The following is a 26,325-nucleotide window of genomic DNA, read 5'->3' as shown; positions in this document are numbered from 1 at the left end:
AAAATGGTGGAAGACCTCCTAAAGATAAAAGACTAGTAAAGATAGCTAATTTTGTTGTTACAATAATTTTATTAGAGAAAGTTTGATTAATATGAAATATTTTGTTTATTGCGAAAAGAGTGACTGCTATTATTGAAAGTAGGGCGTAAAATAAGAAGTAGAGGGATGTTACTTAATAGAAGGGCTATGAGTATTCAGCCAGTGTGATTAATAGATGAAAACGCTACGATTTTACGTAGTGATGTTTGATTTAAACCTCCGATTGAACCTACTACTAAAGATAAAATTAAGGTTAGATAGATTAGATTTGTGGGTTTTAAACTGTAGGAAAGTAGGCCGAGGGGCGCTAATTTTTGTCATGTTATTAAAATGATGCAGTCTATTCAGAGTATAGCCTCTATTACTTCGGGCATTCAGAAGTGGAGAGGAGCTGCTCCTATTTTAAAAAGTAAGGAAATAGTGATTAGATAATATGTAGTTTGCAGCACTATATAAAGTAAAATAATTGCTATTAAAAGTAAGGATCTTGCAATAGCTTGTACTAAAAAGTATTTTAAAGCAGATTCGGTGTGACGTTGATTGTTGGTCTTTGAAATCAGGGGGATGAATGATAGGAGATTAATTTCAAGACCAATTCAAGTACCAAATCATGATGAGGAAGTTAGGGAAATAAGAATTCCTAACACAAGTGTTGTAGAGAATAAAAGAGTTTTAGGGTTAGTGAGCATTAGAAAAAGATGAGTAATCTTCATATGCGGGATATGAGCCCACTAGCTTATCTTAGCTTATCTTTCTACGCTTTAGTGTACGGTGCACATTGATTTTTGATATCAAAAGTGAAAGTCTAATTCTTTTAGGCGTAATGAGAGTATATTAAAATACTTGATTTATCCTATCACGATAATCCTTTCATCAGGCATCTTATTATTTAATAATTATTTATAGAAGTATACGAGAATTTAAATAGATGAGTATTGTATTATAATAATTAAATTTAGAAATATTATATATTAATAATAATTAAAACTTGAAAATCTATTAAATCTTCTTAATTAGCCTGAGATACCGGCTAAAGGTATATTAATAGGACTAACGTATCCAAAATATGCTAGTTTTTACAGCATATGTGTAAGGAGAAAATAAATATACTTGTATAGGATACAATTTTGTTTGAGGAAAAAAAAAAACAAAATTGTATCCTAGATAAGGGGCAAATAGGTTTTAATTAATACTAATTTTTATCAATTAGATTAAATACATAATTAATAATTATTTATTTTAGCGTTATAAATTAATAGTAAAGTATTATCCTGGATTTTCTTCTCTTGTTTATCTAGTTTTACATGTAACCTTCCGGATAAGAAATAAGTATTATTTATCTTGAAGGTAAATGATGAAGTATAATTGGTCGCAGTACTTGTTTTTGTTTATTAATTAGTGTTTGAAGCAGTTAAGGTTTAGGAAGACCCGGCGAAATTCGTGCCTGCTGCCGCGGTGAGACGAGGGGGCTGAAGGGAAGAAGTATTAACGGTTAAGGTGTAGTTATAAATTTAAATTATAGGATTTTGTCTTTTTATTGTTAGGTGAAATTATTATTTAAAATAATGAATTCTATGTTTGAAGCTATGAAATTATTTGTTAAACTAGGATTAGATACCCTATTATTTTTAATGTAAAATGTAATACCTGGGTAATAGTAGTTATATTCTTGAAACTCAAAGGATTTGACGGTATTTTAGACTGTTCAGAGGAATCTGTCCCGTAATCGAAAAATCCACGATATATTTTACTTACTATTGTTGGCAGTTTGTATACCGCCGTAGTTGAAGGTATTAAGGAGAGGTTAGAAACCTTCATTATCTTTATTGAGGAGGACTTCAGGTCAAGGTGCAGCTTATTAGTAAGAGGAGATGGATTACAATAGAATGTTTATACGGATTTTATTATGAAATAATTAAAATGAAGGTGGATTTGAATGTAATATTACTTATATTGCTATTATGAGTAGGGCTCTAGGATATGTACACATCGCCCGTCGCTCTCACTTGTTTAGGTGAGATAAGTCGTAACATAGTGGGTGTACCGGAAGGTGTGCCTAGATTGATTTAATAACAAAATAGAGCTTGTTAGTTGAGCAATTCGTTTACATCGAGGAGGTTTCTGTGCGATTCAGATTATTTTGATTGAAGGATGTGCTTATATGTGTATATGATTTTTATATTGAGATTAAGTGAATCAACTTTAATTGATGTTATTGTATAGGGCATAGAGTTAATTTGTTGATATTATAGTTAATTAGTACCGTAAGGGAATGTTTAAATAAGTGAAATTTTGTTTGAAGGGAAGAAGACATGAAATGTTGTACCTTTTGTATCAGGGAGCACTGAATAATATTATTATATAATTATTTCCCGAAATGGAAAGAGCTAAAATATTATGATATTATAGGTAGCATACTATTTATAAATTTTATTTTAGTGATGAAATGCCTTTCGGTTTCCATTATATCTGGTTGTGCAGGAATTGAATTTAATTCAGCCGCGGCTAGACTTGTTGTAGATTTGGTTTTTGTAGTTCTGCCGTGAGTAATAGTAAGGGGGATTTGCTCTTTACTTGTATTATTTATAATGTGGTTTTATATTAAATGAATGATGTGGGCTTAGGAGTAGCCATCATTTGTAATTTTGTTATAACTTATTTGAGTTGTTTATCATATTTTATTGCATTTAATTTATTACTGTACTTTTGCTTTAAATTAGTTAAGATAATTTATAATGGTGTTATTAGTATATTTAGTCTGTTAGCAAGATTGACCCCATACGCAGATGAAATTATTGGAGATTATCAGTGCGGATTTAGACGAAATCGGTCAACTATCGACCAAATATTTACCAATCGCCAAATACTCGAAAAGAAGTGGGAATACAATATCCCGGTACATCAACTGTTTATTGATTTTAGAAAGGCTTACGACTCGGTTAGGAAGGAAACATTATACAACGTTCTTACAGAACTTGGAATAACGAGAAAGCTAATTAGATTAATTAAGATATGTTTAAGTGAATCCCAAAGTAACGTCCGGGTAGGATAATTTTTGTCCACGAGCTTCCACTTCGAAAATGGCCTGAAACAAGGAGATGCGTTGTCGCAATTATTTAACTTTGTGCTGGAATACGCCATAAGGAAAATCAAAGATAGCAACCAGGGCCTAGAGTTGAACGGCATTCACCAGGTTATGGCATATGCTGGTGATGTAAATTTAATAGGGGATGATAAGAGAACAGTAGAAATAAATGCAGAGATCTTATTAAACGCTTGCAGGGACATGGGTTTAGAAGTAAATGCAGAGAAAACTAAATACATGGAAGTGCGTCGGGACCGGAATACGGCAAATTGTGGAGGCGTTAAAATATTAAATAATGCTTTTGATAAAGTGGATACTTTCGAATATTTAGGATCAATATTAACAGACGAAAATCATATTCACGAAGAAATTAAATGTCGACTAAAAGCAGGGAATTCGTGTTAATATTCGGTTCAAAATCTCTTGTCGTCGCGAATTCTGTCGAGGAATTTGAAGCTTAAAATATATAAAACGATAATCATGCCTGTTGTTCTGTATGGCTGTGAAACTTGGTCACTTACTCTGAGGGAAGAACATAGACTGAAAGTATTTGAGAACAGGTTCCTGAGAAGAATATTCGGACCCAAGAGGAACGAGAATGGGGAATGGCGGAAGCTTCATAACGAGGAACTACATAGTTTATACGGTTTACCCAACATTGTTAGGGTCGTCAAGTCTAGGAGGCTTAGGTGGGCAGGTCATGTAGCTACAATGGAAGAAAGTAGAAACGCTTTCAAAGTCTTGACTGGTAGACCCATAGGAAAACGACCATTAGGAAGACCTAGGCGCAGATGGGAGGACAATATTAAGATGGATCTCGCAGAGATAGGAATACAAAGTAGAAACTGGATGCAATTAGCTAAGGATAGAAGTCAGTGGAGAGCTTTCGTGAACGCGGCACTGAACCTCCGGGTTCCATAGGCCATAGAGTTAGTTAGTTAGTTTTTAGTTAGTTATTAGTATATTGGAGAGGATGATTAAAGGAATTCGGCAAAGATTTCCTCCGCCTGTTTATCAAAATCATGTCCTTTTGTTAAAATAAAAGGTCTGACCTGCCCAGTGAGGTTTCAAACGGCCGCGGTATATTGACCGTGCGAAGGTAGCATAATCCTCCTTTAATTGTGGGCTTGTATGAAAGGTTGGACGAGTGGAAGACTGTCTTTATTCGTAATATTGAATTTTAGTTTTGAGTGAAAAGGCTTACATAATTTAAAAGGACGATAAGACCCTGTAGATCTTTATATTTAAGTAGTAATTTTTGTAGTTGGTAATGAATAAATTTGCTTATTAATTGTTGCGTTGGGGTGACGAGAAGATAAAATAAACTCATTTTTATATAATTACTTTTAGGTATTTTTATGATCCTTTATTAATGATTGTTAGACTAAGTTACCTCAGGGATAACAGCGTAATTTTTTTGAGAGTTCATATCGACAAGAGATATTGCGACCTCGATGTTGGATTAAGATTTTATCTAGGTGCAGAAGCTTAGTGTATAGGTCTGTTCGACCTTTGAAATCTTACATGATCTGAGTTCAGATCGGCGTGAGCCAGATCGGTTCCTATCCTTTATTGGTGATAGTACTTTAGTACGGAAGGACCAAGTACTGATAATATTTGTTATTAGGGAATACAAGTAAATGAGCAATTACTTTGGCAGATGAGTGCATTACATTTAGGATATAATAATGGATGAATTGAATCCAGATAATAATGTATTATGATTATATTATAGGTGTGGTTTCTTATTTTGTTTGATTATTTGTGTTTTAATTGGGGTTGCATTTCTAACTTTATTAGAACGGAAGGTTTTAGGATATATTCAAATTCGTCGAGGACCTAATAAGGTAGGTATTTGTGGTTTACCTCAGCCCTTTGCAGATGCAATTAAGTTATTTACTAAGGAGCAAGTTTTCCCTACTATATCTAATTATTATCCTTATTATTTAGCTCCTGTTTTTAGTTTATGTTTATCCTTGTTAGTATGATTAAGAAATCTTTATTTAAGTGTTGTACTGACTTTTTCTTTGGGTTTATTGTTCTTTTTGTGTTGCACAAGCATGGGTGTATACACCGTAATAATTGCTGGTTGATCTTCTAATTCTTCATATTCTTTGCTAGGAGGTCTTCGAGCAGTAGCACAAACTATTTCTTATGAGGTTAGTTTGGCTTTAATTTTGTTGTCTTTTGTATTTTTAGCTGAGAGATATAGATTGTTGAATTTTGGTTATTATCAGGAAGAGTTATGGTTTTTATGAATCACGTTTCCTTTAGCATTAGTTTGATTTGCTTCTTGCTTAACCGAAACTAATCGTACTCCTTTTGATTTTGCAGAAGGCGAGTCAGAACTTGTTTCTGGATATAATATTGAGTATAGAGCAGGGGGATTTGCTCTTATTTTTATAGCTGAATATGCTAGTATTTTGTTTATAAGAGCCTTATTTAGAATTTCGACTTTAGGCCATGATATTTTTTCTGTTTTATTTTTTTGTAAGGTAGTATTTATTTCTTTTGGTTTTGTTTGGGTACGAGGAACGTTACCACGATTTCGATATGATTAATTAATATATCTTGTTTGAAAGTGTTTTTGCCTTTGTCTCTTAATTATCTTTTATTTTTAGGAGGCATGAAGCTTCTTTTTATTTCTCTTTTAATTTAAGTGTATTAAATTGAGAATAAGTTCTTAGAGCTTTGCTCTGTTGTATGTTTTCAAAACATATGCTTATTCTCAGCCAAAGAACTAAGTTTTATTTAGTAGGGAGTCTCATAAGGAGGAGAGATATGGCATACCGTGCTAACTATAATTCAGAATATAATTTGGTTAATAGGATAGAATTGTAAACCTCGTATTTTTCTAGTATGAAAGAATGGTATAATTATTAAAATGAGGATTGATATTACTAAGGCAATAACTCCTCCAAGTTTATTAGGAATGGAACGAAGAATGGCATAAGCAAATAGGAAGTACCATTCTGGTTGAATATGTACTGGTGTGACTAATGGATTCGCTGGAGTGAAATTTTCAGGATCTCCTAGTATGTAAGGATTTCAAAGGGTAAGTAGTATTAAGGCTGTTATTATTGTTAGAAATCCAATAGTGTCCTTAGTTGAAAAATAGGGGTGAAAGGGAATTTTATCTTGGTTTCTGTTAAGGCCAAGAGGGTTGTTAGATCCTGTTTGGTGGAGAAATAGGAGGTGTACTATAGACATGGCAGCTACAATGAAAGGTAAGAGGAAATGGAAGGCAAAGAATCGGTTTAAAGTAGCATTATTTACTGCAAATCCCCCTCAAATTCATTGTACTAATATTGTTCCTAGGTAGGGGATAGCTGATAATAGATTTGTAATGACTGTTGCCCCTCAGAAAGATATTTGACCTCAGGGTAGGACGTAACCGACGAAAGCAGTTGCTATCACTAGTAGTAGAATAGCAACCCCTACTCTTCAAGTATGAAGGTAGAGATAAGAGCCGTAGTATATTCCTCGGCCTACGTGTAAGTAAAGACAAATGAAGAAAAAGGATGCTCCATTGGCATGTTAAGTACGTAAAAGCCACCCAAAATTTACATCTCGACAGATGTGAATTACTCTGTTGAAGGCTAATTCAATACTTGATACATAATGTATTGCCAGAAATAGACCTGTAGCAATTTGAATAATCAAACATAAGCCGAGAAGAGAGCCTAAGTTTCATCAATATGAAATGTTAATGGGAGCTGGAAGATCTACTAAGGCGTTGTTAGCAATTTTAAAAAGAGGGTGATGTAAGCGAATTGGTGTTGACATATGACTTAGAGGGCCGAAGAGGGCCTTGGTATAATGAAGTGATCCTTACTACTGCAATTAATGTAATAAATAGATATGTTGCTAATATAATAGTATTTATTAAGATTGATGTTATATAAAATTTTATACCAGGAATTTCTTGGTAATTAGTTGTATAGTGATGTGGATCTGGTAGTGAAGATATATTTGGGAGCATAAGAGGGTCAATAATTATTATAAGGATTAAGAGGAGTGGAACTAAGGAAATTAGTAGGAAAAGGCTAGGTGTTAAAGTAAATATTTCATTTGATGCTAGTCTTGTAACATAAATGAATAAAACTAATATACCTCCTAGAAAAACTAGGAATAGAATGTAAGAAAATCAAGGAGATTCTCTTATAGTTGAAATAATTAAGCTGATAGTAATAGTATTAACAATAAGCATTAGTCCTATTGATAGAGGGTGAGATATTTGAATTAGAATGAATCTTAAAACTACTAAAATTATAAGTAATATTCAGGTTATTTTAATTTCAAGAGGTAGTTTATTAAAATATTAGTTTTGGGGACTTAAGATAAGTTTACACTTTCTCTTGATGCTTTTAGAATTTTATTCATTAATGGTTTACAAGACCAACGTTTTAATTAAACTATAAAAGCTTATGAAAATATTATTTATTTTATTTTCTTGTTTTCTAGTTATTTTAGGAATAGCTTGTTTTGTTATTCAGCGTAAGCATTTACTGATGGTTTTATTAAGACTTGAGTTTATTTTGTTGATAAGTTTTTTACTTCTATCTTGTTCTTTAGGTAGCTTGTTGTTGAAAATTATTTTTGTTTATTGTTTCTAACTTTTAGTGTTTGTGAAGGTAGCCTAGGACTGTCAATTTTGGTGTCTATTGTGCGAACTCACGGAGGTGATTATTTGAATTCTTTAGTTGTGTTGATGCTAAAATATTTAATATTTATGTTATTTTTATACCTTTAGGTTTTAATTTATATTATGGTGAGTTGTTCAGTTTTGTCTAATTGGAGTTTGTTTTTTATTTATAATAAGAAATAGTACGGGGCTGGTTCCCTGGGAGGTAGGCTATTATTTGTGGAGTGATAGTTTGAGATTTTTATTGATTTTATTAAGTATTTGAATTGTTATTCTTATAATTATAGCTAGAGAAGGTGTGTTGAGAAGTTCATTTTATAGTGCGAGCTTTATTAGTTTAATTTTATTGTTACTTATTTTACTCTACTTGAGATTTTCTTCTTCTAGATTGTTTATATTTTTTTGAGGGCTCTTTAATTCCTACATTATTTTTAATTTTGGGTTGAGGTTATCAGCCCGAACGAGTGCAGGCAGGAATATACATGTTATTTTATACCTTGTTTGCTTCACTTCCACTTTTGATTGGTATTTTTTATTTGGAATATATTAAGGGTAGATTATTGATGGTTAATATGAGAAGTGTAATAGATTTAGGAATTACATATTATATATCGTCGGCGGCAATTCAAAACCTGCTATGTGCATTTTGCAGGAGAAGCGAAAAACAGTATCCTGGTTAGCTTTTTGGCTTTATAAAAGTGATGTTATAAGTAATATTTGATGCTGCACGTAACTGGTACCTTCTCAAGTTACTTGAAAAGGTATCAAGTTACGTGCAGCATCAAATATTACTTATAACATCACTTTTATAAAGCCAAAAAGCTAACCAGGATACTGTTTTTCGCTTCTCCTGCAAAATGCACATAGCAGGTTTTGAATTGCCGCCGACGATATGATATTTTGCTTTAGTTTTTGCTTTTTTAATTAAAATACCTATATTTCTGGTTCATCTTTGGCTACCTAAGGCACATGTTGAAGCAACTGTAAGTGGCTCAATAATTTTGGCAGGAGTTTTATTGAAGCTAGGAGGATATGGGCTATTACGTATTATATGTTTTATAGAAAATGTAGCTGTAAGTATAAATTTAATTTGATTTGGTATTAGAGTTGTGGGCATTTGATCAGTTAGATTAGTATGTTTACGACAAGTTGATGTAAAGTCTTTAATTGCTTACTCTTCTGTTGCCCATATAGGCTTAGTGTTGATAGGCTTACTAACGATGGGACTATGAGGATTTAGAGGTGCTCTTACATTAATAATTGCTCACGGTATGTGTTCTTCAGGATTAATTTGCCTTGCAAATATTTCCTATGAGCGTTTAGGAAGTCGAAGGCTGTTAATTAATCGAGGAATACTATCTTTTATGCCGAGTTTAGGGTTGTGATGGTTTTTATTAAGAATTGCTAATATAGCTGCACCACCAACATTAAATTTATTAGGAGAAATTAGTTTGTTAAATAGAATTGTTGGTTGATCTTGATTGAGTATATTAGGGTTAGCTTTACTTTCTTTTTTTAGAGCTGCCTATAGATTATATTTATATTCATATACTCAACATGGAATGCCTTATTCTAATTTATATTCTTGTTGAGGAGGAAGTGTGCGAGAATATTTATTATTGATATTACATTGATTGCCTTTAAATTTATTATTTTTTTTTTTTTTTTTTTTTTTTTTTTGCGGGACCGAGATTCTTATGGTTGTAGTTGCTTGAGTAGTTTAGAATAAAATTTTAGTTTGTGGAACTAAAGAAGGTTTAATTGCCCTTAAGCCATGGTTTGACCTTTTTCAATTTGTGTAACTAAATTTGCCTTTTTAAATAGAATAAGTATCCTTTTATTCATAATAGGCTTGAGTTTTTTAATCAATAGATATAGTGTATTTATTGAGTGAGAAGTTATTTCTTTTAATAGAAATAAAATTATTATGACTCTTCTATTTGATTGAATATCATTTATGTTTATAAGGTTATGCTTTATATTTCTAGAATAGTAATTTATTACAGTGAACAGTATATAGGATCCGAGCGGTATCTTAATCGGTTTATTATACTTGTATTAATGTTTGTTCTTTCAATAGTTTTATTGATTGTTTCCCCTATTTTAATTAGAATCCTACTTGGCTGGGATGGGTTAGGGTTAGTATCATATTGTTTAGTTATTTATTATGTAAATGTGCGGTCTTATAATGCAGGTATGTTGACTGCCCTTTCTAATCGTATTGGAGACGTAGCAATTTTATTAGCTATCGCTTGAATATTGAATTATGGAAGTTGAAATTATGTCTTTCATTTGCATAGAGTTTTAAATAAAAATGAGATAGTAATTATTTCTAGTTTGATTATTTTGGCAGCAATAACAAAAAGTGCACAAATTCCTTTTTCTGCATGACTGCCAGCAGCAATGGCTGCTCCTACACCAGTATCAGCATTAGTTCACTCTTCTACACTTGTAACTGCTGGAGTTTATTTGTTAATTCGTTTTAGAGACGTTTTATTGAGAGTTTATATGGGAGATGTGTTGCTTCTATTGTCAGGATTGACAATATTTATAGCTGTCATCGGTGCTAATTACGAATATGATTTAAAGAAGATTATTGCTTTATCTACTTTAAGTCAGCTTGGTCTTATAATAATAATTTTTTCTATGGGATTTCCCGTATTAGCTTTTTTTCATTTATTGACACATGCTTTATTTAAAGCATTACTTTTTTTATGTGCAGGAGGAATTATTCATGGTGTGGGTGACACACAAGATATTCGTAGAATAGGAGCACTTGTAAGTCAGATGCCGCTCACTTTATCTTGTTTAAATGTAGCTAACTTGGCTTTATGTGGAATACCATTTTTAGCTGGATTTTATTCTAAGGACTTAATTTTGGAAATTTCTTCTTTGTCTTTAATTAATGTAGTCAGCTTTTTCTTATTGCTTTTTTTCTACGGGCCTAACTGTATGTTATTCAGTACGTTTAAGATTTTATTTAACGGGTAAGGGCTTTGGGGGTGCTAATATTCATTCTATTAGTGATAATGAAGGTTGGGTTATATGTAAGGGAATATTAGGATTAGTAGTGATGGCAATTTTAGGAGGTGCAACATTGAGTTGACTGATTTTTTCCTACTGTTAATTGTGTTGTTCTACCTCTACACCTAAAAATAGGTGCCCTGCTTGTAAGTGTAGTAGGTTTGTGGGTTGGTATTTTTTGTTGTACTTTCTTCCTACTTTGTTTTCGTGTGAGAGGAAATTTTCATCTCCTTGTATACTTCATGGCGTTTGTCATGGTTCCTTCGGGGCAGAGCGGTGTGATGTGAAGGGACATGTGTGTGAGCTCACAGTAAGAAAGTTTAACGTTATTTTCCATCACCGATGGACTTGTACTAATAACTATCCGATTTAATTTTAAGCTTTCCTCCGGACATGTAATTTATTCCAATTTACTTAGTTCACCTTTTGATTAGAGTAAAATCTATTATTTAAATTTTCTTAAACTGGATTTTTTTATTTTCCTTTCTATTATCTTTGCATCTTAACCAACTTTTGGTGGTAACGAAGTTTGTTTGTTATATAGAATTTGTAAATTCCAATTCTGAAGGTCGTCTAGCGGAGACGAAATAACTAAGACGCAGTTACTAAGGGGAAACTTTCTAACGGTGGCCTAGGTAAAGGTTTACGAATGCTTTTTATTTTTCGTTACCTTTTATGGAATAAAATTTGGAGATTGTTATATTTTTGATGAGATGGACTAACACTGGTGCAAATGAAAGCTTTAGTTTTACGTCCCACGTTTATGCCGGTTAAGCTAAAGGAGACGGTGACGATGAGAAATGAATGAAAGTGTGGGAGAAAAATGGAGTAGCCTGAGAATAATGTTGCCCACCACAAAACTATTTTCGCGGGGTTTGAACCAGGGACCACATACAGCAGAGGTGAACGCTCTACCACTGAGCCACCGTACCTCTACGCTCTACCACTGAGCCATTATGAATGAATTAGAGGTATTTGGTTCGAGCTAATATGTTCGTTTGACGTCACTGAACTGTGGTTTTTAGCTTGGACGCTATGATGGTTTTTCGTTCCCTTTTATGGGCATAAAATTACCAAAACAAGGTTTGATCTCTTTCTTGATGACCTATTACATTATCAATTAGTAGCCCCAGTAATAGTATAAATTAGTATTAGTATTAATATGAAACTCGAAAACTTTGGAGTTCCTTCGTTGATAACCGGTTAGCGTATTCACCTTTAACGTGGGAGACCATGGTTCGATTCCCGGAAGGAACTCATGCGGTTCGAATTTCACGTTAATTTGTAGGTTCTATTTTTGCTGCTGAATGGGACGTTAAACTCAAAATCAACTTAACTCGAAAACTTTGGGATGAATACTTGATTTTTGGTTGTTATCCCTTTGATGAGCTGGACTAACACTGGTGCAAATGAAATCTTTAGTTTTACGTCCCACGTCTATGCCAGTTAGACTAAAGGAGACGGTGACGATGAGAAATGAACGAAAGTGCTGGAGAAAATTGGAGTATCCCGAGCATAATGTTGCACACCACAAAACTACTTTCGCGGGGTTTAAACTAGGGAACTCATACACCAGAAGTGAACGCTCTATCACTGAGCCAACGCACCCCTACTGGTGCGAATGAATTAGAGGTATTTGGTTCGAGCTAATATGTTCGTATGACGTTACTGAACTAGGATTTTTAGCTTGGAGATTATAATGGATTGTTTCGTTCCCTTTTATGGGTATAAAATTACTAAAATAAGGTTTGATCTTTTTCTTGGAGATCTATTACATTATGAATTAGTGACCCAGTAATAGTATAAATTAGTATTAGTATTAATATGAAACTCGAAAAGTTTGGATTTTTTCCGTGGCTAACCGGTTAGCGTATGTGCCTTTAACGTGGGAGACCAGGATTCGATTCCCGGAAGGAGCTCATGCGGTTTGGATTTCACGTTAATTAGTAGGTTTTATCCTCCCTGCTAAACGGGACGTTAAATTCAAAATCAACTTCACTCGAAACCTTTAGGAGGAATACTTGATTTTGATTAAGGTACAGTTTTCATTCACTGGACTTATGGGACTCGAACCACGATATTCAATTGTCGAAAAGTGTGTCCAGGAAAGCATACATTTATTGAGACGCATAAAAGAGGGGCGATCCCGGACCTGGTTAACAACAATAATTTATATCGTATTCGTTTGTGGGTTAAATAAAACTGTTGGAAAGATTTAAAAAGTTTCTTCGTGTATTGACTTATAATCATATGTTGAAAGGAAACGTCAGCTATATCGTGTTACCTATGCTTACGTATTCGTTGTCACAGTATCGTTGGCATTGTTTGTTCGAACAAATACGGTGTTTAATTGTCAAATAGTGTGTAATGGTTTACTTTGCAAAAAATATATTCATTCTTTGAGAAGGAGAAAAGGGACGAAATGAGGTTATTTTGGACCTAGTTAGTACCTATCGTTTTTGTCTATGACGTCATATTTACTTTTCGCTTAAATCTGATTGGTTCATTGTAATAAAGATTAATCTACTTTTGTAACGAGATAACATTGAGGAGTTATTTCTTATGACAAAACAAGAACATATATATGTAATGATTTACTTTGAAAGAATATATTCATTCCTAGACAAGGTAAAAGAAAGAAGTAATAAGCTGACTTCGAACCTAGTTACCACCTTTTGCTTCCGTTCTTGGATAAATAATAATGATGTTACATTTACTCTTTGCTTAAATATGATTAGTTGATTGTAATAACTCTTACAAAACATTGTTATTGGTTTGAACGATTTAAACGTTCAGCGTTTCTCTTTAGTTTAATTAGTAAGGGCTTAGCTGATGGAAAACTGTTCCGACAGTACTTGTTATATGCTTGTTATATGTTGTTTAGGTTCGTGATTAAAATGTTCTCAATATTGTGTCAAGACCATAGATAATTTATTAATTTATTTGGTTTAGTTGGTTTGGTTTAGTTGTAATATCGTCTTTAGTTTTAGGATACCTAATTTACTCTTGTTTGTTCTTAAAGAGATATGTGCAGAGAATACACTATGTGTATACTTCACATTGCATGCATTCTAGTCTATCAAGAAGAGTTTGTAATGTTATGTAATAAATTTGTTAACATTCACTCTTTTCTTCGGACCATTAGGGCATCAAGAAAAGTGACATTGTTTCGTGCGATCATGATTGAATTGAGCTTATGAGAATTTGGTTGAATAGGATCTATTCAGATCTGGGACGCACGTGGATGAAAATCGGCCCGAGTGCTGAAACCGTATTACCGGAACGTCTGAAGTTTGAGTTGTATAAAAACATTTTATTTTTGTTTAATGCATGAGTATTAGAGGATCATTATTAGAGGATCAATACTTGGAAGAGTAGCATTCAAAGTTCAGTCATTCATCGAGATAAGCATTATTAACTTTATTACTAAGAGAATCGTCTAAGAAGTACCAACGTTGAAATACAACCGACTGCTGTTACTGGTATACGATCATTCCGTGCTTGGTTCGAATATCATCACCAACAATAGGTATGTGTCACAACCAAATTCTGTGCTAATCCGATTCATTATTCATGATTTATACACTAAGCCACACTTTCATAAGTCTTCATTACACAAACAACACTTCACACACAAATGATTATTAAGAGTCTTAAATACTCATGTTTTAAGTAGACATTTTTGTTATCATTTTAATAGGGCCCTGGTTGGCCATCAATTAATGCAACCAGTAGTATCCCCAAATTACCTCTCACAAAAATGCGAGTAAATACAGAGTTGCTTAATGCTAATTAGATCAATCTGGGGAGCTCAGAGTGCTCTACCTAGTCAAATGCTATTCAATTTTCATCAAGAGCAACCCAGGTTGGCAATTGTGTAATATTTCTAAGCTTGATTCGTTCTTTATTACAGTATATCGATGCGTATAGGCTTTTATAGGACAAGGGTACATGGACGAACGTGATTGGTACCAACTTTTTGTGGGTTAATTTGGCAGAACCAAAGTCATGGTCCCCAGAACTAATGTTAGTATTTGATCACCTAAAATTGCTAAAGATATAATTTGGGAAGGTATTCTCTTTATTACGTTATAGTCATGCACTGTCTATATTTAGTCTCCGAACGTCATGAGTTTGATTCTTGATGAGAGTTTATATGACTTTTGATATTAACTTAAATTCTTGTGCTGTTTAGGATTTATGCTCTAGATAGACGTTGTCTGAGCTCTTCAAAGTAGAGTTTGCTGTTACTTTATTTACATATAATGAGGATATGCATACCTAAATGCACTCCTCTTAAGCTTTTTGATGAGAGAACCACGATACTTTAAGGTCACCATCTTGGTCCTGGTGTTAGTTTGTGTAATTTATATCATAAATAAAATTGACTGTTTAGTTTAAATCATCATTTCAAAAATATTTTAGTATGTGCCAAAAGTTTTAAGTGAATACAAAGAGGGAATCGTTTCACGGTTAACCACCAAACGTTATCCGCTTTATAACTATTCGATTAAAAATATCTGTTTTAAATATTCGATTAACAAATAAACGGTTTATAACTATTCGATTAAATTTTGAGTCCTTTAATTTACAATTATTACAAAAGTTCAAGTGAAATTTGAAACTAAATTTTTTCGAACACAAATTTTCAAATCAAAAATATTCAAACTGAAATTTTCGAATTAAAAATATCAAACTAAACTTTTCGAACAAAAAAGTTGAAATCAATATTTTCGAAATCAAATTTTCAAACAAAAGAAATGAAATTGAAATTTTCGAATTATAAACGTCGAACCAAAACTTTCGAAGAAAAATTTGAAATAAAACTTTTCGAATTATACTTTTCAAACCAATTCTTAGAACTAGAAAGTTGAAACTAAAATTTTCGAACAAAAAAATTGAAATAAAACTTTTCGAATTCAAATTTTTTTCAAACCACACAATTTTACACTGAAAGTTTTGAACTAGAAATTTTAAATTAAAATTTTCGAAAATTGATATCAAAATTTTCGAACCAAAACATTTCAGTCCAAATTTTTGAACTACAAAGTTGAAACTAAAATTTTCGAATTCAAAATTCTCATAACTAAATTTTCAACTCCAATTTTTTGGACCTAAAATTTCAAACCAAAATTGTCGAACTGAAAGTTAAAGTTTCGAACAAAAGAAATAATTCGAAATTTTCAAACAAACTTTTTGAAAATATTTAACCATAGCCGTTTACTGATTTTAAAATTTAAATTATCTAGAAGAAGTATTTGGGACTAAGTTTTTAAGACGATGAACCGTTTGGTAAGCCATAGTTATACCGAAACACTGATATTGCTTGAAATGAAGTTTAATCAAGCTTTATTTCATCGGTCAGTCCTAACTTACGATCCGTTTTAGTGAACTATAATGTTTATTTGTTTAAGATCATCGTCGACGTGATGGCCAGCTATAACTGGATATTTTTTTCGTATCATCATGAAAGCACGCAAAGTTTCTTCTGGTCATAGCCGCTACGCTACGACAAACCCGAATCCCTACCACAGAACAAACATAAACGCATATTTGAAGGCCTTGAGTCGAACCTGGGACCATTTTAAGAGAAGGATACTTACCACGACGATTCCAATCTGATGAGATCAATCGACCCAGCCAATCTCTTGAAACAATATTATACTGTAAACTGATCGACTTTCAATTCAATGAAATCTTTATTTTGCACTTGAAATCACTCAGTTTCGTCATAGGTAAAGAATGCAGCATTTGCAGTTTTGTTTTGCGTCATCATTCAAAGCTCAGTTTGCTTCGTGTTCTGCAATAGGATTTCTTGAAAACGTGTTTGTGATGTTAGTTTGATTTCTCCCTCAAATACGACACCAGTGTTGTGCCATTCGCGATAAGTGTCTACTATTAAGGATCGCTGTTTCACTACAGTTGCGTAAACTTCATTCGTCAGTCTTTCCATGAAACGTTATCGTTCTCAAGGAAGTACAGCTGATACTGACATTTGCAGAAATCTTAACCGACCTTGCCACAGGAAATCGCATTTGTTTTCATTACGAAATCCAAGCATCCAACCTATCTTGAGTTGTACTTTGTTATTACAGGAGACAGAGAGAGAGAGAGAGCGGTCTCATCAGATGGGAATCGTCGTGGTAAGTAACCTTCTCTTAAAATGGTCCCAGGTTCGACTCAAGGCCTTGAAAATATGCGTTTATGTTTGATCTGTCGTAGGGATTCGGGTTTGTCGTAGCGCAGCGGCTATGACCAGAAGAAACTTTGCGTGCTTTCATGATGATACGAAAAAAAAATGTCCAGTTATGGCTGGCCATCACGTCAACGATGATCTTAAATAAATAAAGATTTTAGTTCACTAAAACGGATCGTAAGTTAAGACTGCCCGATGACAAAAAGCTTGATTAAACTTCATTTCAAGCAATATCAATGTCTCGGTCTGGCTATGGCTTACTAAACGGTTCATCGTCTTAAAAACTTAGTCCCAAATACTTCTTCACGATAATTTAAATTTTAAAACCAGTAAAACCAGTAAACGAAAATTTTAGTTTCCACTTTCTAGTTCTAAAATTTGGATTGAAATGTTTTGGTTCGAAAACTTTGATTCCATTTTTATAAAAATTTTAGCTTAAAATTTCTGGTTCAAAAATTTCAGTGTGAAACTGGTTTCAAATTTTGAATTCGAAAATTTTAGTTTCAACTTTGTAGTTCAAAAATTTGGACTGAAATATTTTGGTTCGAAAATTTTGATTTCATTTTTCGATAATTTTAATTTAAAATTTCTAGTTCAAAAATTTCAGTGTGAAATTGTGTGGTTTCAAAAAAAATTGAATTCGGAAAGTTTTATTTCAATTTATTTTTTCGAAAATTCTAGTTTCAACATTCTAGTTCTAAAAATTGGTTTCAAAAGTTGAATGCGAAAAGTTTTATTTCAAATTTTTGTTCGAAAGATTTGGTTCGATATTTATAATTCGAAACTTTCAGTTTGATTTCTTTTATTTGAAAATTTGAATTCGAAAATTTTGATTTCAACTTTATTGTTCTAAAAGTTTAGTTTGATGTTTTTAATCCGAAAATTTCAGTTTGAATATTTTTGATTTGAAAATTTGTGTTCGAAAAAATTTAGTTTCAAATTTCACTTGAACTTTTGTAATAACTGGAAATTAGTGGACTCAAAATTTAATCGAATAGTTAAAAACTGTTTATTTGTTAATCGAGTAGTTAAAAACCGATAATTTTTAATCGAATAGTTAAAAACCGTTTATTTGTTAATCGAATAGTTAAAAACCGATAATTTTTTAATCGAATAGTTAAAACCGGATAACGTTTGGCGGTTAACCATGAAACGATTCCCTCTTTGCATTCACTGAAAAATTTTGGCACATACTAAAATATTTTTGAAATGATGATTTAAACTAAACAGTCAATTTTATTTAAGATATAAATTACACTAACTAACACCAGGACCAAGAAGTTGACCTTAAAGTATCGTGATGCTGTCATCAAAAAGCTTAAGAGGAGTGCATTTAGGTATGCATATCCTCATTATATGTAAATAAAGTAACAGCAAACTCTACTTTGAAGAGCTCAGACAACGTCTATCTAGAGCATAAATCCTAAACAGCACAAGAATTTAAGTTAATATCAAAAGTCATATAAACTCTCATCGAGAATCAAACTCATGACATTTGGAGACTAAATATAGACAGTGCATGAATATAACGTAATAAAGAGAATACCTTTCCAAATTATATCTTTACCAATTTTAGGTGATCAAATACTAACATTAGTTTTGGGGACCATGACTTTGGTTCTGCCAAATTAACCCACAAAAAGTTGGTACCAATCACGTTCGTCCATGTACCCTTGCTCTATAAAAGCCTATACGCATCCATATACTGTAATAAAGAACCAATCAAGCTTAGAAATATTACACAATATTGGGAACATTTTAATCATGAACCTAAACAACATATAACAAGCATATAACAAGTAATGTCGGAACAGTTTTCCATCATCTAAGCCCTCACTAATTAAACTAAACAGAAACGCTGAACGTATAAATCGTTCAAACCAATAACAATGTTTTTTAAGAGCTGTTACAATGAACTAATCAGATTTAAGCAAAGAGTAAATGTAACGTCGTTATTATTTATCCAAGAACGGAAACAAAAGGTGGTAAGTAGGTTCGAAGTCAACTCATCACTTCCTTCTTTTACCTTGTCTAGGAATGAATATATTCTTTCAAAGTAAATCATTACATATATATGTTCTTGTTTTGTCATAAGAAATAACTCATCAATGTTATCTCGTTACAAAAATAGATTAATCGTTATTACAATGAACCAATCAGATTTAAGCGAAAAGTAAATGTGACGTCACAGACGAAAATGATAGGTACTAACTAGGTCCAAAATAACCTCATCTCATCTCTTTTCTCCTTCTCTAAGAATGAATATATTTTGTCAAAGTAAACCATTACACACTATTTGACAATTAAACACCGTATTTGTTCGAACAAACAATGCCAACGATACTGTGACAACGAATACGTAAGCATAGGTAACACGATATAGCTGACGTTTCCTTTTTTAACATATAATTATAAGTCAATACACGAAGAAACTTTTTACATCTTTCCAACAGTTTTATTTAACCCACAAACGAATACGATATAAATTATTGTTGTTAACCAGGTCCGGGATCGCCCCTCTTTTATGCGTCTCAATAAATGTATGCTTTCCTGGACACACTTTTCGACAATTGAACATCGTGGTTCGAGTCCCATAAGTCCCGTGAATGAAAACTATACCTTAATCAAAATCAAGTATTTTCCCCAAGGTTTTCGAGTTAAGTTGATTTTGAGTTTTACGTCCCGTTCAGCAGCGAAGATAAAACCTACTAATTAACGTGAAATCCAAACCGCATGAGCTCCTTCCGGGAATCGAACCCTGATCTCCCACGTTAAAGACACATACGCTAACCGGTTAGCCACGGAAAAAATCCAAAGTTTTCGAGTTTCATATTAATACTAATACTAATTTATACTATTACTGGGTCTACTAATTCATAATGTAATAGATCTTCAAGAAAAAGATCAAACCTTATTTTAGTAATGTTATACCCATAAAAGGTAACGAAACAAACCATTATAATCTCCAAGCTAAAAATCCGAGTTCAGTGACGTCATACGAACATATTAATTCGAACCAAATACCTCTAATTCATTCGCACCAGTAGGGGTGCGTTGGCTCAGTGATAGAACGTTCACTTCTGGTGTATGGGCTCCCAGGTTTAAATCCCGCGAAAGTAGTTTTGAGGTGTGCAACATTATGCCCGAGATACTCCCATTTTCTCCAGCACTTTCATTCATTTCGCATCGTCACCGTCTCCTTTAGCCTAACCAGCATAAGCGTGGGACGTAAAACTAAAGATTTCATTTGCACCAGTGTTAGTCCATCTCATCAAAGATATAACAATCTCCAAATTGTATGCCATAAAAGCGAACGAAAAATAAAAAAGCATTCGTAAACCTGTACTATTTCATAACGTAATGAATCATCAAGATCATATTTTTAGTAATTTTAAAGAATCGTCATGACCTCTAATCCAAAACTCCCAATTCAATGACGTCATAGCCGGGCCAAGGTACCTGTGACTCATTCGCACCAGCATGCATTGCCCTGAATAAGCATAAACCAAATTTCAATAGGTGACGCAATCCCGGGCCAAAGCATCCCTGATTCATTCGCTATGGTCCATGGTGGCCCCAAAATTGGATAATCAAAAGTAAGGTTAGGTCACGCCATTACTACTCAGTGTTAATACTATGGACATGCAATTACAGTTGAGGAGAAAATTTGGAGGAGAATATTGAAGAACATCATGTTTTTGTTCGTAAAACAGATCTGATGTTAATATCAAATATGTTTGAAAGTTTTGGAACAAACTGTTCAAGTGTACCTAGGTATAACGAATTGATTCTACTTTTTATATAGTAGAATAGAGTGGGTTCATAAGCATGGGGAAATTTTGGCCATGGGAAAGTTCACACGGAGCCTAAACCGGTGTAAACCAGTATGTTGCTAGCTAGTATAAGGAAGTATATTCTTGGACGCCTACCAAATGTAGAAACAAGATGAAACATACATTTTTCGTGTTCTTGTCGTGTATTGCCTAGTAATTTAAATTTTCAAACCCCCATCCCTCTTGCGAAGAGCGTAAGCGGAATCTATGTGCTTGTGTAGATCATTGTGTTAGCAGCTGTTGCAAAGGAAGAAACGTAAAATTTAAAGATGTCATCGTCAATGAGTTAATTAGATAAGCTTAATTAGCCATCAATGGTACCCTTTACAAAAATGCGAGATTTGAAAATTGGTGTAGAATTTCGTATTGTAAAGTGTGAGATAATTACAACGGTATATGGTAGGAAGGCATGTGTGACATTTGAAGGAGGCGAAAAAGTGATTTTACCAGGACGTTGTACTGAAAAACTGGAAGCAGATAATGGTGCATTATTAACGTATTTACAAAGTGGGAATGTCTGTTTAATATATAAAGGAACGAAGATTAATGTATCTGAGGGTAACATGCACGATCTTGAATTTACTGAACTGGTATACTCATCGTAAGTGTATGGTAGCATGTACAAACAAGATGAAACATAAATTTTCCTCTTCGTCCCCCTTCTTCTTCATGCATGCGCAGTCATCTGTATGCATAGTGTCGTTATTCTGTGTTGAGCAGCTACTGGAGTAACATGTCTTTGAGTACTTGTGCATCAACTATGGATACCAAGAAAAAGTACCTGTTAAATGTTGAATATGGACTTAATTCAATGAAAAACAAAATTAATTTGTATTGGACTGGATAGTCATACATTTGATTCAGTGATTCGTGTTGCTAAAGGACTTATGTTTGGAGTGGAGTTAAATTTGGCTGAGTGGGAGAAACTTGTACATTTGGTCACATTTATTACGTACGGACTATTTAAATTCCCAAGTGGAAATTACATTTATAAAATCTCTTGGTCGAAAAAACGAACTGGTGGTGCGAAAACTAATGGATGAAAAATTAGTGATGTTAGAGAAGAAAGGAACACTTTATGCTCCTCGAAATAGTTTGTACTTAACTTCAAGTGATTGGCTTTATTTCTTGGAAATATTAACGTAATTGAACATGCTGTGAAAAACAGTAAAGTTTGTAGGGTTATGCTACGTGAATATTTTGATTTGTGTGCAGATGCTATTCGTAATCATGTACAATTGCAGTGTCTTACATTTAGAGAACTTGCCGGAATCCATACCTGTGTAGATGAACAGTGATGTGAACATTGAGGATGAAAGATTAAAATTGGAAATGAAAGTATTTTGCAAAAAAAAAAAAGCTCATAGATTCAATTATGGCTGATTTATTTGATAGTGTACCGACACAGCCATTGTAGGGGGAAACCGATACTCAATCTTCGGAGGGTATCAATGAAGTGAACGTCTCTTCATAAAGAAGAAGAAGAAAATTGATTTGTTTTTTCATGTATACTAAACAACGTAATATCAAATGTAATAAAATATATAGAGAAAGTGAAATGTTTTATTTGTGTGCGTGTTTTGTGTTCGTTTCATATATCTCAATATGTTAGGATTTTTAATTTTTTTTATGATAAAAAAAATCCTAACATATTTTTCCTCGTATACAATTAGTAATATGTATAATAATAATAATAATAATAATAATAATAATAATAATAATAATAATAATAATAATAATAATAATAATAATAACAATAATAATAATAATAATAATAAATTCAAACTCTTGAAATGAATGTGAAAATAAAAGTTAGTATTTGAAATTATTATTATGATCATTATTATACAATTTTTCTTAAGTAGAATAGGACTTTATTTTTTAAAAAAACTAAAATACTTAATATTAAATTTTTAAAAACAAAAGTCCTATCACAATAATATTGAATTCACATACTTGGTTTATTTTACGAAAGAATAACTGATTAAGTATTTGAATTCATTACTATTATTATTATTTAGCTATGTGATTACATCATTGAATTAAAAAATCCCTTTTAGATTCTTTTTAAAAAAACACTATGAAATTCTTTAATTCAATGAGTTAAAAATAGGTTTTATGATATGTGTATTTAATTACATAATTGATCATAAAACATATTTATTTATTAGGAAATGGAGAAAATAAGAGATAAAACATTTGTTTTCAAAGAGATAAAGAATACAATGTATTTATTTATGATGAAACTATTTACACAATTGAAACGACGGTAAGTATAGTGCATTTTTAAAAGAGAGTACGTTAGATTTTTTTCATTATTCAGTTGATGATAACTTCAGAGTTGCCATATATTGTTCACTGATGATGTCCATACACATGTACATAGTCGTGTTGTCTTTTTTTGCACAGTTCAATTAATGATAACTTCACAGATGATACTACTGCTGTTGATGATGGTAATGAAACGTAGATAGAAGTCATACTGTACAATGATGATGTCCATACACGCGATAACGATCTTTTACTCGCTGAAATGAAAAAATTGAAAAACATAAGTTAAAATTTATTTTATCTATAATCATGAACAAATAAAACAACAAATGATAATATATACAAACACATTATAATATAGAAGAAGAAGAAATGGCTACCTGGAATAATAATAGCTAGAATTTTATTTATAATGAAAAAATAATCAAAACAAACAAAGAAGAAGAAAAATGAAGACATGATGATATGTATACAGGAGAAATGATTACCTGTAAAAGTAAATACAGCAAGCGACGATCATTTTTTTCTTTAGCTGATTAGAAAGTGTAATGAAATTCATTTAAGGACTTTCCTTTAGCTTTGAAGCAAAGAAAAAGATATGAATAATGGCCACATAGGGACGATTTCACACTTTGAATTTGTTTATTATTTAATGTATAAGAAATGGAATTTCTACGTAGAAATTGAATATGTTGCATTACATATGGAGGAAATCCAAATGTATAGAAGTAGTAAGCACGTCCATCAGTATGAATATATACGGAAATCCAGTGTGTGACAAGTTTGTTCGAGGGATCTGTATTTATGATGATAGCTGCTGGTAGTGGAGCACGTGTTGCTAATTGATTGGTTGCATATACGCCAACGAAATGATTGTGAAATAAAGAATTTGTTTGCAAAGCATTCAATAAATCTAGTGTAGAGGACATCATGTATAAAAATGCAGACATGTACTTATATGGTATGGTATTTAAATAACGTACCTTTAAAAATCCATGATGATGTTCCTCTGATCATCCACTTCCAAGAGAGATTGGAACTCGCCATACGTGATGCATGAGATAGGTGCTGGTAGAGGATTCTTAAAACGAACTTCCAGACGAACACATCCGTGACGTTAAGGTTCCAATGCTGCACAGCGCTGGCTTCTCCATCTTGAGTAATGTCGAATACAAAGATAGTTATCCTTGAGGAAAGGCAAGGCGAGGAATATTGTTGCCATGATTGGAAAAGTGAATACCTGATCCACAGAATAAGGTATGATATGAGGAAACATAGAGGTTGTTTTCGAAATTTGGTTGTAATGGTTTTGAAGGTACAGGTTTTCCATCAATGTATATAGAGAAAAAAATGGTGTCAAAATGTTTGAAATGAAATGGATTTCAAGTTTTTGTTCCTGTATAGGCATCATTTTGTGTAAACGCCACAATCACTCGAGTTGGTAATACTCCCATAAATAAATTATCAATTATTTTTGATTGAAGATCCTTTGGAATGACGAATGACTTCATTTGCACTCTTGTGAGAGGATATTTGGCTGTTGTTTATCGTAGAAGCTTGTTATGTCCTAGTTTTATTGTAGGACTAACTATAATCTTTTTAATATGTAAAGCAGCGTCTATAATATTCACTTTAGCCTCAACAGACGAATCACTAGCGATGAGACAAAAGTTTGGCTTTGCAGGAGTTAACTTGAGACGTAATTCTACTCCTTGGATTAAAAATTTATCCCGATTAAAATATCACAATGAGGGTCCAAGCATGCCGAATTTTGCACTTTTTTGTTAATTCATAACGTTGTTGAAATCCTCTATTACCACTAGATGTTGCATCCATATATCCAGCAGTATCTTGAAACCAGAATGCACATTGAAGATGAGTATTTTTAGCAGAATCGTCATAATTTAACAGCTTTTCAATGTATGATCGATATGGATGATTATGAGATGGAAATGAAATCAGTTTGTTATTTAAATACACTTCCACTTCACTAAGCATAGAATTTAAAAAGTCATTAATAGGAGCCACAGCTTTATCACTTTCAACAAATGCTGATCCATCAGGCTTAACGATTTGAGCTTCGACGTAAAGAAGAGTATGTGGTAGATCTATGTATTCATCACTTGTTCCTGGGATGACAAATTCTATAGGAGCATTATTAGCTAGAGAACTGATTGATTTGTATGTAACAACATGATTATCCAATATACTGGTTTGCGTTGGTGATGATTTAATCAAAATATCGTGTGATAACTTCCTCTTCTTGTAAGACTGATTTTTCTTTGTTTTCTGTGTACGTTTCCTCTTTCCCTTCTTCTTCTTCTTGCTATTGATGATGTGTAATGATGAAGGGTTAAAAATGGAATGATGTGTAATTCTTCCTTTCCTCCGTTGATATCCAGATCCTAGCATAGATTTCAGTTTAAGTTTTGCATTGTCTTGCAAGACGGATCTCGCTTCACCCATTCGTTGGGGAAAGGATTCGTTAATAGGTTGTTTATCGACGATGACATCAGTAATAACGTTTGCTTCAGATTTTAATAATTCATATCCTACAGTTTTAGCTCATTGTTTTACTAATGGCGTGACAGAACGAAATAATCCTCCAAGGAAACTTCCAATACCATGTCCAACTTGATAAGGGGATCCAACATAAAGGTTTCCAGTTCCATAAAGATCTTGTTTTTCATAATATTGTAAATGGGGATCATTCATATTTGTTAATGTTGACGCACTGGTCGAAAATGTAGTTTAGCGCATACAGCCTGTACTATCTCTTATATCTCTTTTAATGTGTTCAAAATGCATCTTTTCTATAGGCACATAATGTGGAGGATTAAAAATTTCTATAACACTACTTCCAAATGTATGATTCAAAGGATTCATATTTATGATACGTAATAATGCTGCTACTGTATCTCCAACAAATACAGATTGAATTATATCACAATACACATACATTGTAGATGGAAGTCCTTACCGTAAATTTGGAATGCTTTGGCCTTGTTTCATATCCTTTAAATCAACGTTTGGATCAAACCCCAACATCGCACTAACACTTGGTGATAATGCAACGTCTACATCTATGAAGTTCTACATTTAAGAAGACGTCGTATAAAGCAGGTATTAATCTCCCGAGTATAGGAAATATGTAAATTTGTAAATCTGTTGTACGTATTAATTATCTTTATCAATTCTGATGTGTCGGTGTAATAACGTAGAGGAATAGTTA

The 26,325-nt window shown here is 32.7% G+C and overlaps 1 protein-coding gene across 1 annotated transcript in view; it reads right to left on the bottom strand.

Moving 5' to 3' along the window:
* Positions 1-26,325, bottom strand: part of LOC145682181 (uncharacterized) — a 96,593-nt gene that overhangs the window by 26,381 nt on the left and 43,887 nt on the right. The gene's annotated exons all lie outside the window — the stretch shown is intronic.

The sequence above is a fragment of the Thermobia domestica genome, chromosome 3, assembly GCF_964235325.1.
Source record: "Thermobia domestica chromosome 3, izTheDome1.hap1.1, whole genome shotgun sequence".
NCBI lineage: Eukaryota > Metazoa > Arthropoda > Insecta > Zygentoma > Lepismatidae > Thermobia > Thermobia domestica.
Note: the sequence above shows the minus strand (reverse complement) of the source record. Positions and strands in the feature narration are given on the sequence as shown.